This window comes from Panthera tigris, chromosome D3, assembly GCF_018350195.1.
Source record: "Panthera tigris isolate Pti1 chromosome D3, P.tigris_Pti1_mat1.1, whole genome shotgun sequence".
Classification (NCBI taxonomy): domain Eukaryota; kingdom Metazoa; phylum Chordata; class Mammalia; order Carnivora; family Felidae; genus Panthera; species Panthera tigris.
The window spans coordinates 11642078-11655039 of record NC_056671.1 but is presented as its reverse complement, the minus strand read 5'-3'; positions in this window follow the sequence as shown (position 1 = coordinate 11655039).

The window sequence follows — 12962 nt, the reverse complement described above, 5'->3', positions numbered from 1 at the left end:
AATCCCGGCGGGGGGCGGGGGGGAGAGAGCGGGGGAGGGGGGGAGGGAGGGGGGGGATGGTCACTGGTTGGGTTTTGGGGGGAGGGAGGGTCTACATTCCCATGAATGGGGGGCCACCTACTTTCTGGGTTCTGAGAGCGGGCATCTTCCTGGCGAGAGAATAACATGCCTTTCCGAGGTCTTCAAAGGGTCTGTGACGCGCACAGTTGTGGGCTGAAGCCATTCCAGCCCCATTTTCCTACAGGATTTGCCTCCTGGCCAACTTTTTCTCAAAGTGCAAAGTGATAAGAGCAGTAGAACCGGGTTTAAGAAGTAAATGCCCCTATACGCACACGTGGGTATGGAACCAGATAGCTGTGCGTGTCTGTGGGTGTGTACCTGCATGTATCTTTGCTTCTCAGACCTCATCCACCCACTCGGCGATGAGAATATCCAAATATTACACATCAATTTCACTTCTTGCCAAAAAACAATCACACTGCGACAGCCCAAGACAGATTGGCCCGCAAACAATTTTACCAAAAGTCGGGGGCTCGCTTTTCCACTTTCTCCTCCCGCCCTTGCATTCAGAAATGAGAACGGTCGCTGACCCAGAGTCCGTAGGATTTTGAAATTTACAATTTTTGTTTTACTCAGTGTGTTTCCCATGTGGCTAACTAGATTCCGCACCCATCAAGCCATCATTTTAAGCATCATGTAACAGTCCACTGTCTTATGTAATAACTCACTTAATACGGGGGTGGGTGTGAGATGGAATAAGAAAAGAGCTTGGAACGGGGTCTGGCACACGTTAACCGCTCCCTAAATAATGTTACCTTAATTTCACAAGGGTATGGAACCCAGCCATCTGCATTTTGTAGGTGGGAAAACTAAGGCACAGAGAGGTTAGGTAACTTGTCCTGGGTCACACAGCTAGCGAGGAGCGAAGCCCAAGAAATGAGCCAGTTAGCCATTTCTGAACTCCCGGCTCTCCCATCTGGCCCACCTCTCACCTTAGGGCAGGACTCCTTACAGTACAAAGAACCTAGCCTTTGATGTGCTAATCCCATTTGTTGCATGGAGATCAGGAGGGGATACTTGGATTTTTTTATGTAGTCCCTGACTCCAAGATGCCTCTAGAGATTAGCGAGATTAGCTATTTAATTGTATTGTTGGGTTAGATGATTGCCTTGCAAGGTCAAGACTCTTCGACTCACCCTGATGGTTTTATGACTTCAGGCAACAACTAGACTTTTCAGTTTGAATCTCCCGTTCTTCCTCTCTCTTTTTTTTATTTTAAATTTTCATTATTTATTTATATAATATAATTTACTGTCAGATTGGTTTCCATACAACACCCAGTGCTCCTCCCAACAGGTGCCCTCCTCCATGCCCATCACCCACTTTCCCTTCTCCCCCATCCCCCATCAACCCTCTGTTCTCAGTATCCAAGAGTCTCTTATGGTTTGCCTCCCTCCCTCTCTAACTTTTTCCCCCTTCCCCTCCCCCATGGTCTTCTGTTAAGTTTCTCAGGATCCACATATGAGTGAAAACATATGATACCTGTCTTTCTCTGCCTGACTTCTTTCACTTAGCATAATACCCTCCGGTTCCATCCACGTTGCTACAAATGGCCAGATTTCATTCTTTCTCATTGCCAAGTAGTATTCCCTTGTGTATATAAACCACATCTTCTTTATCCATTCATCAGTTGATGGACATTTAGGCTCTTTCCGTAATCTGGCTACTGTTGAGAGCGCTGCTCTAAACGTTGGGGTACACGTGCCCCGATGCATCAGCACTCCTGTATCCCTGGGGTAAATTCCTAGCAGTGCTATTCCTGGGTCACAGGGTACATCTATTTTTAATTTTTTGAGGAACCTCCACACTGTTTTCCGGGGCGGCTGCACCAGTTTGCATTCCCACCAGCAGTGCAAGAGGGTTCCCGTTTCTCACATCTTCTCCAGCATCTATAGTCTCCTGATTTGTTCATTTTTAGCCACTCTGACTGGCGTGAGGTGGTATCTCAGTGTGGTTTTGATTTGTATTTCCCTGATGAGGAGGGACGTTGAGCACCTTTTCAAGTGTCTGTTGGCCACCCAGTTCTTCTTCTTTAAAATGGGTACCTTCTTGGGGCGCCTGGGTGGCTCAGTCGGTTGAGCGTCTGACTTCGGCTCAGGTCATGATCTCACGGCTCGTGGGTTTGAGCCCCGCGTGGGGCTCTGTGCTGACAGCTCAGAGCCTGGAGCCTGTTTCAGATTCTGTGTCTCCCTCTCTTCTCTGCCCCTCCCCCGCTCATGCTCTGTCTCTCTGTGTCTCAAAAATAAATAAACGTTAAAAGAGATTAAACTGGGTACTTTCTTCCCAGAGGGTCCTTGCCCTGGCCCCAGCTACCTGGCTCTGGTGCCCTGTCCCCTCCCCCTTCGTCCATCCAGCACCCCAAATTCAAATTCACATCCCAGAAAATCCATTCCTGCTTCCCTTTCTCCTTCCTGCCTACAAGGGCTCCCCATAATCTCCGGGAGTCAATTACCCACTTTCCTCATCTATACATACACTGAAGATATTAACACTCTCCCGGGGCAGGAGTTTCAATGAGGATAAAGTGATCAAATATATTGAAAGAACAATGTGTTGCACAGAATTACCACTCAAAGGAAATGCGGGGTTGCCATCCGTGATTTTGGTTAGTGGGGGGGTGGGGGGTGGTGGTGGGGTTGAACGGGCCATCCGAGAGTCGAATTTTCCAGACCACAAGATGGCCCTCCCAAGAGGCACGTCTTCGGTAAAGGCCAGCCTTGTTCATCTACGCCTTTCCTTCCCTAAGAAATAATACCCTGCTTAGGATTCTGGAACCCTCCCCCCTCCTCCCAGCCTCTCAGGGGCTCTGCCCCTCAGGACTGGGCATCTCTTGAGAAATGTTCCAGGTTTCTTTGGTTTCTCTCGATTTCTCCCCGGACGCACATTTTCTGGGTGTGGACAGGAGACTATCTGATTTGGGTTGTTTTCCGATCTCTAGTATGTGCATATGCTGAGAGGGAGAGAGGGCTCCAGATAGCTAATCTCGGCCTCTCACCAACCCTTTCAGAGACAGAATCAAGATAGAATCAGAGAATCAGCCAGTTGTCCCAAACCTCAAAAGCCAGTTAAGCTGTGCTCGTGGAGACAAGCACCAACTAGCTCTTATTTTGGGTGTTCCCAGCATTCCGGCCGATAAGGGGCTGAGAAGCCTAAATGGCCTGCCCGGGGGGCCATGTGGGTAGAAGGTGGAACAGGGATCACCTCTTACAAGAGCAGGTACTGGGCATTTTCCAGAACTCTCCAGCTTCCTTTGTCTCTCTATACTTTCACAACAGCCTGCCAGGGCTGACAATAGATCCATTTGATAGAGGGAGATACTGAGGTTCAGAGAGGTTAGGTAACATACCCAAGGACACCCAGAACTTCCCCAATGGGTTCCAACTTCTGGTCCTTAATGTTCTTTGTGACACCTCCCCTCCCCATCCCCAAACTGTCCTCTACTTAAAATCTGGGGTTGAGGGGCACCTGGGTGGTTCAGTCGGTTGAGCGTCCGACTTCGGCTCAGGTCATGGTCTCACAGCTCGGCTCGTGAGTTCGAGCCCCACATGGGGCTCTGTGCTGACAGCTCAGAAGCCTGGAGCCTGCTTCCGATTCTGTGTCTCCCTCTCTCTCTGCCTCTCCCACTCATGCTCTGTCTCTCTCTCTCCTTCTAAAATAATAAATAAACATCCAAAAATGTAAAAAATCTGCTGTTAGATGCCTGGACTTTCAGGAAAGATCTGTTCACCTTTTGCTGGTTCTAAACTAAAACCGGTCCCAAGCTATTTGCGGGTGACAAGGACTTCGGGGACCGTGGTATTTTCCCCGGCCTCTTTGGCAGTGGCATCTGGTCAAAGGTTCCGGAGAGATCTCCAGAAGGAGAAGGCTTGAAGGGTAAGGTCCCTGGTGGTTCATGTGCACCGATGATGGCTTACATTGGACAAATCCAACTTGAGACCCACCCCGAAGCAGTTTGCTTGAGAAACATGGATGCACACCTTTCTTCTTTTGCTACCGAGGACATATCCCACAGCAAAACCCTCTGGATCTTTTTCTTACACGGTAATGCGGTCAATTTTGCCACGATCAGCACGTGAATGAATGAGCCATGGATTCAGGGCCCGGTGGAGAAAAACCACAGAAGTATAGCTCCGTATTTTTCTTGGAAATCAGTTACAAGCAGCCATTAGAGTTAATATGTGTGCGTGTTGTCACTGAATTATTCAAGGATTGATTTCCTTAGCTGTGGCCGAAAGACTTTTTGAAAGATAAGTAAATCATCTTTAGAGGTTTGTTTATCTTTGTTTTGCATTTCGCTTGAATGCATTCTTTTGTTTGGCCATTTAAAGATTTTTCCCATTATTGGACATTTTCCAAATTATATCTCTCTCTATATATATATACATATATATTTTTTTTCCAGAGAGGGAGAGCACGAGTGGGAGGAGGGACAGAGAGAGAGAGAGAGAGAGGAGACAGAATCCCAAGCAGGCTCCATGCTGTCAGTGAAAAGCCCTCTGTGGGGCTCGAACCCACGAACCTCGAGATCATGACCTGAGCCCAGATCATGAGTCGGACGCTTAGCCGGCTGAGCCACCCAGGCACCCCACAAATTTTATCCTTCACTGCAAAAGCAATAAAGTGTCTTGTTAAAACTCTTGCACATTTCAGTGTCCTAAGAATAACAGTGCTGTATGTGTTGAAGAGGATCTTTTTCAAATTGGGGTGAATTATCTCGAATGTAAAATTCTGCGAATGTTTAAGCACCTTCAAGGCTCCAGACGTGCAAACAGAAGAGAGGCCTAGACTCTTCTCGGGGCATTTGAGGCTTCCGCTTTTGTCTCTGTAATCCACATGCCCATCACTTTCACTTGTGTGTGTGTGTGTGTGTGTGCGTGTGTGTGTTTTAACTCCTGTTCATCAAGTGCCTGCTATGTGCCAGGGACTAAGTGCTTCCTCACATAGTTCATCTTTCTTACAAACCCAGGAAGTAGGTATTGGTATTGCCTCCCATTATACAGAGTGGGAAACTGAGGTTTAAAGAGGTGAAGGTTTTCTCGAGACGCCTGAGCGACAAAGTGGCCTATCTAGGATCTGAGCACCCCGCCTCGCCTCCTAACTTACCTGTTCAGGCCAGGGTTTGTCAGTCCTGGCGCTCTGAGCATTTTGGACCAGATCATTCTCTGTGTGGGGCTGTCTTGGGCATTGTAGGATGTTGAGCGGTGCCCATGGCCTCCGCCCACCAGATGCCAGCGGTAACACCCTCTTCCCTCATTTGTGAGAGCCGAAAACGTGTCCAGACACAGCCAAATGTCCCCTGGGATGGCGGCGGTGGGGGCTAGAGTCTTTCTGCGCCAAAAAAAAAAAAAAAAAAAGAAAGAAAGAAAGAAAAGAAAAAAAAGAAAACTCAGAACTGCTGCTGTAGGCTGAGATCTCATTCCCAGGGTGCCGTGTGTGATCCCAACGTTCTCGGCTGGGATGAACCAACCACTGGTTGAATCTGGAGCCAGTTCATGAGCTGGAACCCTGTCAACATTTTATTTCCCTTTCACCTTCTCCAGGAACTCTGGATCCACGGATGGCTGGGCTCCCTCTTACTTATAAGGCAGCAAAACACGTTTGTCTTATTTTCATGCTTCCTAAACTGACTCCATGTCTCTGGGTTTAAGGTCAAGTTGTGGCCTTGTCTGGCCCCTCCCCCCCGCCCCCTCTTGGCTCATTCGGACGGGCAAGGGACCTGCGATTCTTATCTTCCTAACACATCTTTGATCCCAAAGCCAAGGACAGGGCTTGGCACAGAATAGGTATAAATACCTGTCTGGCAAAGGGAAAGAAAAATACACGGGAGTAGCCAGTGAGGACATCTGGGCAAGGAGGGTGAGGGAACAGGGAATTTTCTCTTTCGCCTGTATATTTTAGTGTGTTCTTTGAATTAAAAAAAAAAAAAAAAAACAAGTATTTTTATAACCTAAAACAAACAAACAATAATATTCAGTAAGGCTGAATACACAGTATGCAAACAAATTAATTTTTTTTCTTTCTTTTTTTTTTTAATTTTGTTTTTTTAACGTTTATTTATTTTTGAGACAGAGAGAGACAGAGCATGAACGGGGGAGGGGCAGAGAGAGAGGGAGACACAGAATCGGAAACAGGCTCCAGGCTCTGAGCCATCAGCCCAGAGCCCGACGCGGGGCTCGAACTCACGGACTCACAGACCGTGAGATAGTGACCTGAGCTGAAGTCGGACGCTTAACTGACTGAGCCACCCAGGCGCCCCCCAAATTAATTTTTAAAAGACTATATACTCTCTCAAAAATAAATACATGTAAAAAAAAAAAAAGGGGCACCTGGGAGGCTCAGTCCGTTAAGCGTCCGACTTCGGCTCAGGTCATGATCTCACGGTCCGGGAGTTCGAGCCCCGCGTCGGGCTCTGTGCTGACCGCTCAGAGCCTGGAGCCTGCTTCGGATTCTGTGTCTCCTTCTCTCTCTGCCCTCCCCACTCGTGCCCTGTCTCTCTTTCAAAAATAAATAAATGTAAAAAAAAAAAAATTTAAAGACTAGCCACACAAAGACGTGGGGGAAAAATACAGCCAAATGTCGCCAGGGGTTGTTCCTGGGTAAGATTCGGGGAAGGCTGTGTGGCCCCAGGCTCAGAGCCGAGGCTCTGAGACTTTATAGAGGTACATGTGCACTCCTGGAACAGAACTCCCGGAGAACGCCCCAACTGTCCAAAATCTCACATGACTTCATGTTTTGTCTTTGGGGTCAACGTGGTGATATTTTCTTTCCCTGGTTGGTAGTGTGGTGACGAATCTGCTGTCCTCCATTCATCAACCCTGGTGGAGCCCCCTGGGGCCCCAGAGAAGCAGCCAGGGGATTGGACATTAAGAGCGGACGCATCAAACACCAGAGCCCCGTCGGTCAAGTCCGGATGGCTTTGCTCAACCACCAGCGGAGCCCCACCGAGATCTGAGCTTTTGGCCCCTTTACAGGTGGGAAAACAGGATGAACGTGGCAAGGAGACGGCCAAGGCCACGAGCTGGTAGAACAGCACCAGGGTGTAAACCCAGTTTAGTTATATTCAAGACACCTTCAGGAAACAACACGGCCCGCCCCAGATCATGCAGAACTTTGCCGCTACTCAAAGTGTGGTCCGCGGACCAGCAGGCGAGCTCCTCCTGCCCCCGCGGAGTCTGTAAATGTGTGAATTCTCAACCTGCTTTCCTGTGAATTCTCAACTCTCTTCCTTTGCCATATCCCCTTCTTCCACGTCTACTTGCATGGCCTTAAACCAGGCCTCTGTCATCACTTAGCAGCATTTAACCTGCTTCCTCTTGCTCCTAAACCAATCTGACACCCCTTGCTCTATATCCTGCCTTGGCTCCCCATTGCCTGTGCATCAAACACTTCCTGCTCTGGGCCCTGCCTTCTGGGCTCTCGTCTCTCGTGTCACTCCTTCACTACAGCCCATAGTCCATGGTCCAGCCTTATCAAACGATCTGCCCGCTCTGTCACGCACCCTGTCCCTGAGACTTTGTACCTTCTGTTCTCCCTGCCTGCAACATGCTCGATTTTCTCTCTCCTCGGATTCAGCGCACTGGCTCTTTTTTTCTCATTTGGCTGCCTCTTCTTCAAGGTAGTGTCCCAGCCCTTTGAACTTGCCCGGCATAAGTGCCATCACGGGACACTGTGGTGCCTCCCCTGTTGACTGTCAGCCCCCCCGGATGCTAAACTCCTTGAGGACAGAAATAGTAGCTTCCTCATTCATGGGGCTTCTTACAGGGACTCCGCAGTGCTGTTTCTGGTAGCTGGCAATGAGTGGGAAAGCCCCACATGCGAAACACCTTTCTGGGGGTGTCACAGGCACCATCATGCTCCACGGGATGCTTCAAATCTTTCACAAGTTTTGTTTCGTTTTGGGGTTTGTTCTGTGAAACATAGCTGCTTGGGATACGCACGCTTGAACCGATATTTACAAAGTGAGCGTCGGTGTTAGCAGCACGCGGGACCCAGCACCCCAAATTTCCCCCAGGACCCCTCTTCCCCCCTGCAAGGAACGACTACTCTGGCTTTTGAGATGATCATTTTCTTGCTTTTCTCCGTAATTTGAACTCCCGTGTAAGGGTCCCTAAGCATATGGCTTAATGGAGCTTCCTTGGCTTTTGAGTTTCCTGCGCGTGGAATCGGGCCCCGTGAGTTTCTTGGGTCTGGCTTCTCCCCTGCGACATGCCGCCTGTGAGGTCCCCCCGCGTGGTTGCAGGTGGCCGGACGTCCCCTCTTCCCTTTGGGCGTAGAAACTCATTGTGTGGACGTGCTGCCCTTCATCCGTTCCTCCGTCGCTGGGCATCTGGTCTGTTTCGCGTTTGGAGCCTTCATGCACGTTATGTGGGAACGACCTTCTTGGCTGTGTCCCCTGGTACATGTGCCCCTGAGTTTCTCCAGGAAACAACCCAGGATGAGGCGTTGGGAGGCAGGGTGACCTATCTACTCAACACACCGCCCTCTGAAGTGGCCGTACTGCCTTTGCCCTTGGTGTCCTGGGGGGGAATTAGAGGTACAGGCGTCCTCTTCTATAGCCTATCTCAACCTCTCAAAACAGGTACCTTAGAAGAGGACTTCTAGTCCGTAATCTCAGGTTGACCGAGGGTCTCTCCACGAACATGCGAAGCAGGTAAGAGAATGCAGGCAGGAACTGAACGGTCCCCAGTCCCCAGCGGAGCGAGGCTGACACAGCATATGGGCTCCTGCGGGGACTCAGCCAAGAAGCATCTTCCTTGCTGAGATCCCTCAACCCCCCCCCCCACCCCCCCCAGGTAGCTCAAGAAAGGGAGAACAGAGGCTCTCCTGGGTAGCTGGGTGGGCAGGACCAGGGCCTGGTGATCACCGTTGGTCTCTACTTTTTCCAACAACAGGGAACTCACTGCCTCTCTGAGTTGTATTTTATCATTTTTCCCCCAAAGGACATACCTGTGTGGCCCCTTCGAATTGTGAGGATGCTTTTTGCCACCTCAGGCAGAAAAAAATCAGAATTCTAGACGCATAAAAAGGAAAATAAAAATGATCACCATTTAGAGATATATGTGTGTGTGTGTGTGTGTGTGTGTGTGTGTGGTGAGAGCATTGAAGATCTACTCACTTAGCAACTCCGAAGTATTCAAGACACGATCGTGAGCTATGGTCACCATTCTGTGCATTACATCTCCAGAACGGACTCATCTTGTAACCGGAAGTTTGTGCCCTTTGACCAGTATGTCCGCATTTCCCCTTCCCCCAGCCCCTGGTAACCACCCCTCTACTCTCTGTTTCTATCGTGGGTTGTTTTTTGTTTTTTTTTTTTTTTTACCTTTCTTGTACATTCCATTTCTAAGTGAGATCATATAGTGTTTTTCTTTTTCTCTCTGCCTTGCTTCATTTAGCACAATGCCCTCAAGGTCCATCCACCCTTGTGGCAAAGGGCAGACTGTCCTTCTTTTTGGACGGCTACATTGTGTTCCATTGTATGTAAATACATTTCCTTTATCTGTTCATCTGTTAATGGTGGACACTTGAGTTGTTTCCGTATCTTGGGAACGGTAATGCTACACGCAGTGGACTGGGGTGCAGCTCTGTATGGGAGACAGTGACTTCTTTTCCTTCAGACACCTACCCAGAAGTGGGATTGCTGAATCTTATGGTAGTTCTTGTCTTAATTAAAAAAAAATTTGTTTTAATGTTTATTTATTTTTGAAAGAGAGACAGAGCACAAGCGGGGGAGGGGAAGAGAGAGAGGGAGACGCAGAAGCCGAAGCAGGCTCCGGGCTCTGAGCTGTCAGCACAGAGCCCGACGGGGGGGGGGGGGCTCGAACTCACAAGCCACGAGATCATGACCTGAGTTGAAGTCGGATGCTTAACCGACTGAGCCACCCAGGCGCCGGATCTTTTCCAAACTTTTTGAGGAAGCTTGACACTCTTTTCCTTGGTGGCTGCACCAATCTGCATTCCCACCAAGAGGGCAGGAGGGTTTTCTTTATTCCGCATTCTCACGACACTTGCTTTTATCTTTGGTAACAGGTGTCCTAGCAACTATGAAGAGACATCTCACTGTGGTTTTGATTTGCAATTCCCTGATGATGAGTGATGTTGAGCACCTTTCCATGGACCCACTGGCCCTGGTCAAGTCTTCTTTGGAAAGCTGCGGATGTGAGTCTTCTGCCCATTTTAAAATCGGATTATGTATTTATTTGTATTAAGTTGCAGGAGGTTTTTTTGTTTTTTTTTTTTTTTTTTTTGTATATTTTGGATATTAACCTCTTCTTAGATGTATGGTCTGCAAATACTTTGTCCCATTCCATAGGCTGTCTCTTCAACTTTGTTGAGTTTTTTTTTTCCAAATAAAAAGCCAAAATTGACCTCAAAAGTAACCACTGTTTCTACCTGGTAAATTTCCTACACTACCCCTTAAGAATTCACATCTATGCGTGCGCACGCATGGAATTTTGCATGCAAGACATTGTACATTTGCTGACTCATAATGATAATAATTCAATAATATATTGTCTTCTCTTTACCTCAGTGTTACAATCAAGGCTCTCTATATCCTGCTTAACGACTGCTTAGCGTCCTTGATATGAATACTCTCTAGTGTGTCTAATCAGCTCCTTTGGATTGGTTTTCCCCTATCGTTGGACTTAATTCTTCTGTTTTTGCTGCCACTATAAACCACACCGCACTGAACATCCTTGTGCCATAGACTTTTGCGTCTAGGTTCCAGGAGCTTCTTCCGCGTAAACAGACCGATTTTCCGAAGTGCGAAAACTTTTCCATCAAAATGTTCCATGCGGGCTTCATTTTTAGTTTTTACTGGGGTAGTTTTTAGTGAGCTTTATTGAGATTAATTGACACGTCCCACTGAATTAGTTGCAGTGAATTAGTCCAACACAGCATAATGGTTGGACACGTGTCTATACAGTGACATAGTTACCGCAGGAAGCCTAGTTACCATCCATCGCTTGGCACAGTTACAATTGTGTGTGTGTGTGTGCGCGCGCGCGAGGAGGACTTTTAAGCTCTCTCTTCGCAACTTTTCAAATATGACTGTACAATATGGTCAACTATGGTCCGTGCTTGTCTGTTTTTTAACAACTATTTGTTGTTTGGGGATCCTTACGCTTTCCTTGCAGTGCTTTACTTGAGATCATTTCGCTTCATTTTTACAATAATGCCACGGGGGTAGTCGCTGTCATTACCTATATTTTAAAGATGAAGAAGCTTAGAAAGGTTCGACTTGATCCAAAGTCAAACAGTCATCCTTACCTAATTCCAGAAGTCCGAGGCCCTTAAACGGCTGGGTTTGCTTAAAGCAAGAGGCAGCTGCAAATCTCCTTGTCTCACCAAAGCAGGCAAACGCAAAGCTGGTTAGATCATGGAGGTTCCCCCAAAGGGGGGCGCCCACAATTCGGGTTGGGGGGCGGGGAGGAGGTATGCAGTTTCTGCTGGAGCTCTGCTGCCCCCTGGTGGCAACGCCCTTTCATTGCTCATCGGGTCAGCCCCCTGGCAGGGGCCGGTTGTCTTTGAGGTCACAACCTTCAGGCAACAAATTATCTAAATATTTTCAAGGACCCCGAACTCAGAATCACACGCACTGTCAGCCCAAGCTTTGCAACGCGGGGATTATCCTCACGACTTGGAGAAGCAATTAGGGCTCAGAGAGGTTAACCCAAGATCGTGTGGCTCGCCGATGCCAGAAGTCAAACTCCATTGGAAAGGAGTCCAGCCCCTGAGGTTGGCCTACAAGGAGCAGTCGACAAATTAGAGCTATCTAATCTGATCGTCCAGGTAGTACAAAAGAGTCAGGGTCCTGGAGTCAGGTCCTGGCTCTTAAAGTGACAGGATGCGGGCACGTCCCTTGGCTCTCCGGGACTCTTACTTCCTCCGGGGTCAGAAACATTCTTTCAAGAGCTCCTTACTGATCGGTAACCAGTGATCCTGGCCTTGAACCAGATGCTGAGCCTCCCAGGTTCCTTCCCTTCTAAAGTGGGGACAAAAAAAAAAAAACAAAAACAAAAACAAAAAAACAAACCACCAGCTTTTCACTCTCATCACGAGGCAGCAAATAGGCTGGTGTCCGCGCGAGTGACAGTTTTGTTGATCATACGGGTAGATGAGGCCCGGTTTCGGCAATCCGGAAGCTCGAGCTCTCCCGAGGAAGTGAAAGGAGTCACACTGACGACTAATGGCATTCGTCGCATGCTTCATATCTGCCAAGCATTCGTCCAAACGCTCAAAAATACCAACTCATTTGAGGCTCTCACCGCGACCTTAGGAGGGAGGCTGTTTTATTGGGTGTTACGGGGGATGAGGCGGGCACGTGGCCCACATCTGGCCAATCACCTCTTCCCATTTCCGGGCCTCAATGATTGGCTGGAGTGAGGCGGGGGGGTGGGCATAAAACCCAAGCCTAACCAATCAGATTCTTCCCTGGCATTGTGGCTCGAAATGCTGGAGGGAAAAAAGGTTTCTCTTAGTTCCGGGGAGCTGGGGTGATATCAGCCTGAAGCTGTCTGGGGCCTTGCAGTGCCCGGGAGGAGAACAGCTAAAGCACACGGCAATGACACCAATGCAAGATTAAGAGAGGTAGGAAGGAGTTGAGACTGGCTAATGTTGTTTGGATCTGTGTTTACTTTTTTCTCTTCCCAGTGCGAACCAGTGAATTCCATCCCCCCCTCCCCGCCCCGTTTTTGTTTGCTTTTGAGAGAGAGAGAGAGCATGAGAAGAGGAGAGGCAGAGAGCGGGAGGGATGCGGGGAACGGGGACACCATGCTGACCACAGGTGCGTATTCATTCAGGCTCCAAGATCTCTGAGAAAACTCGAGATCGTAAGCGGATTTCGTGCTGACAGCAGTGAGCCTGACGCGGGGCTCCAAGTCACTAACTGTGAGATCACG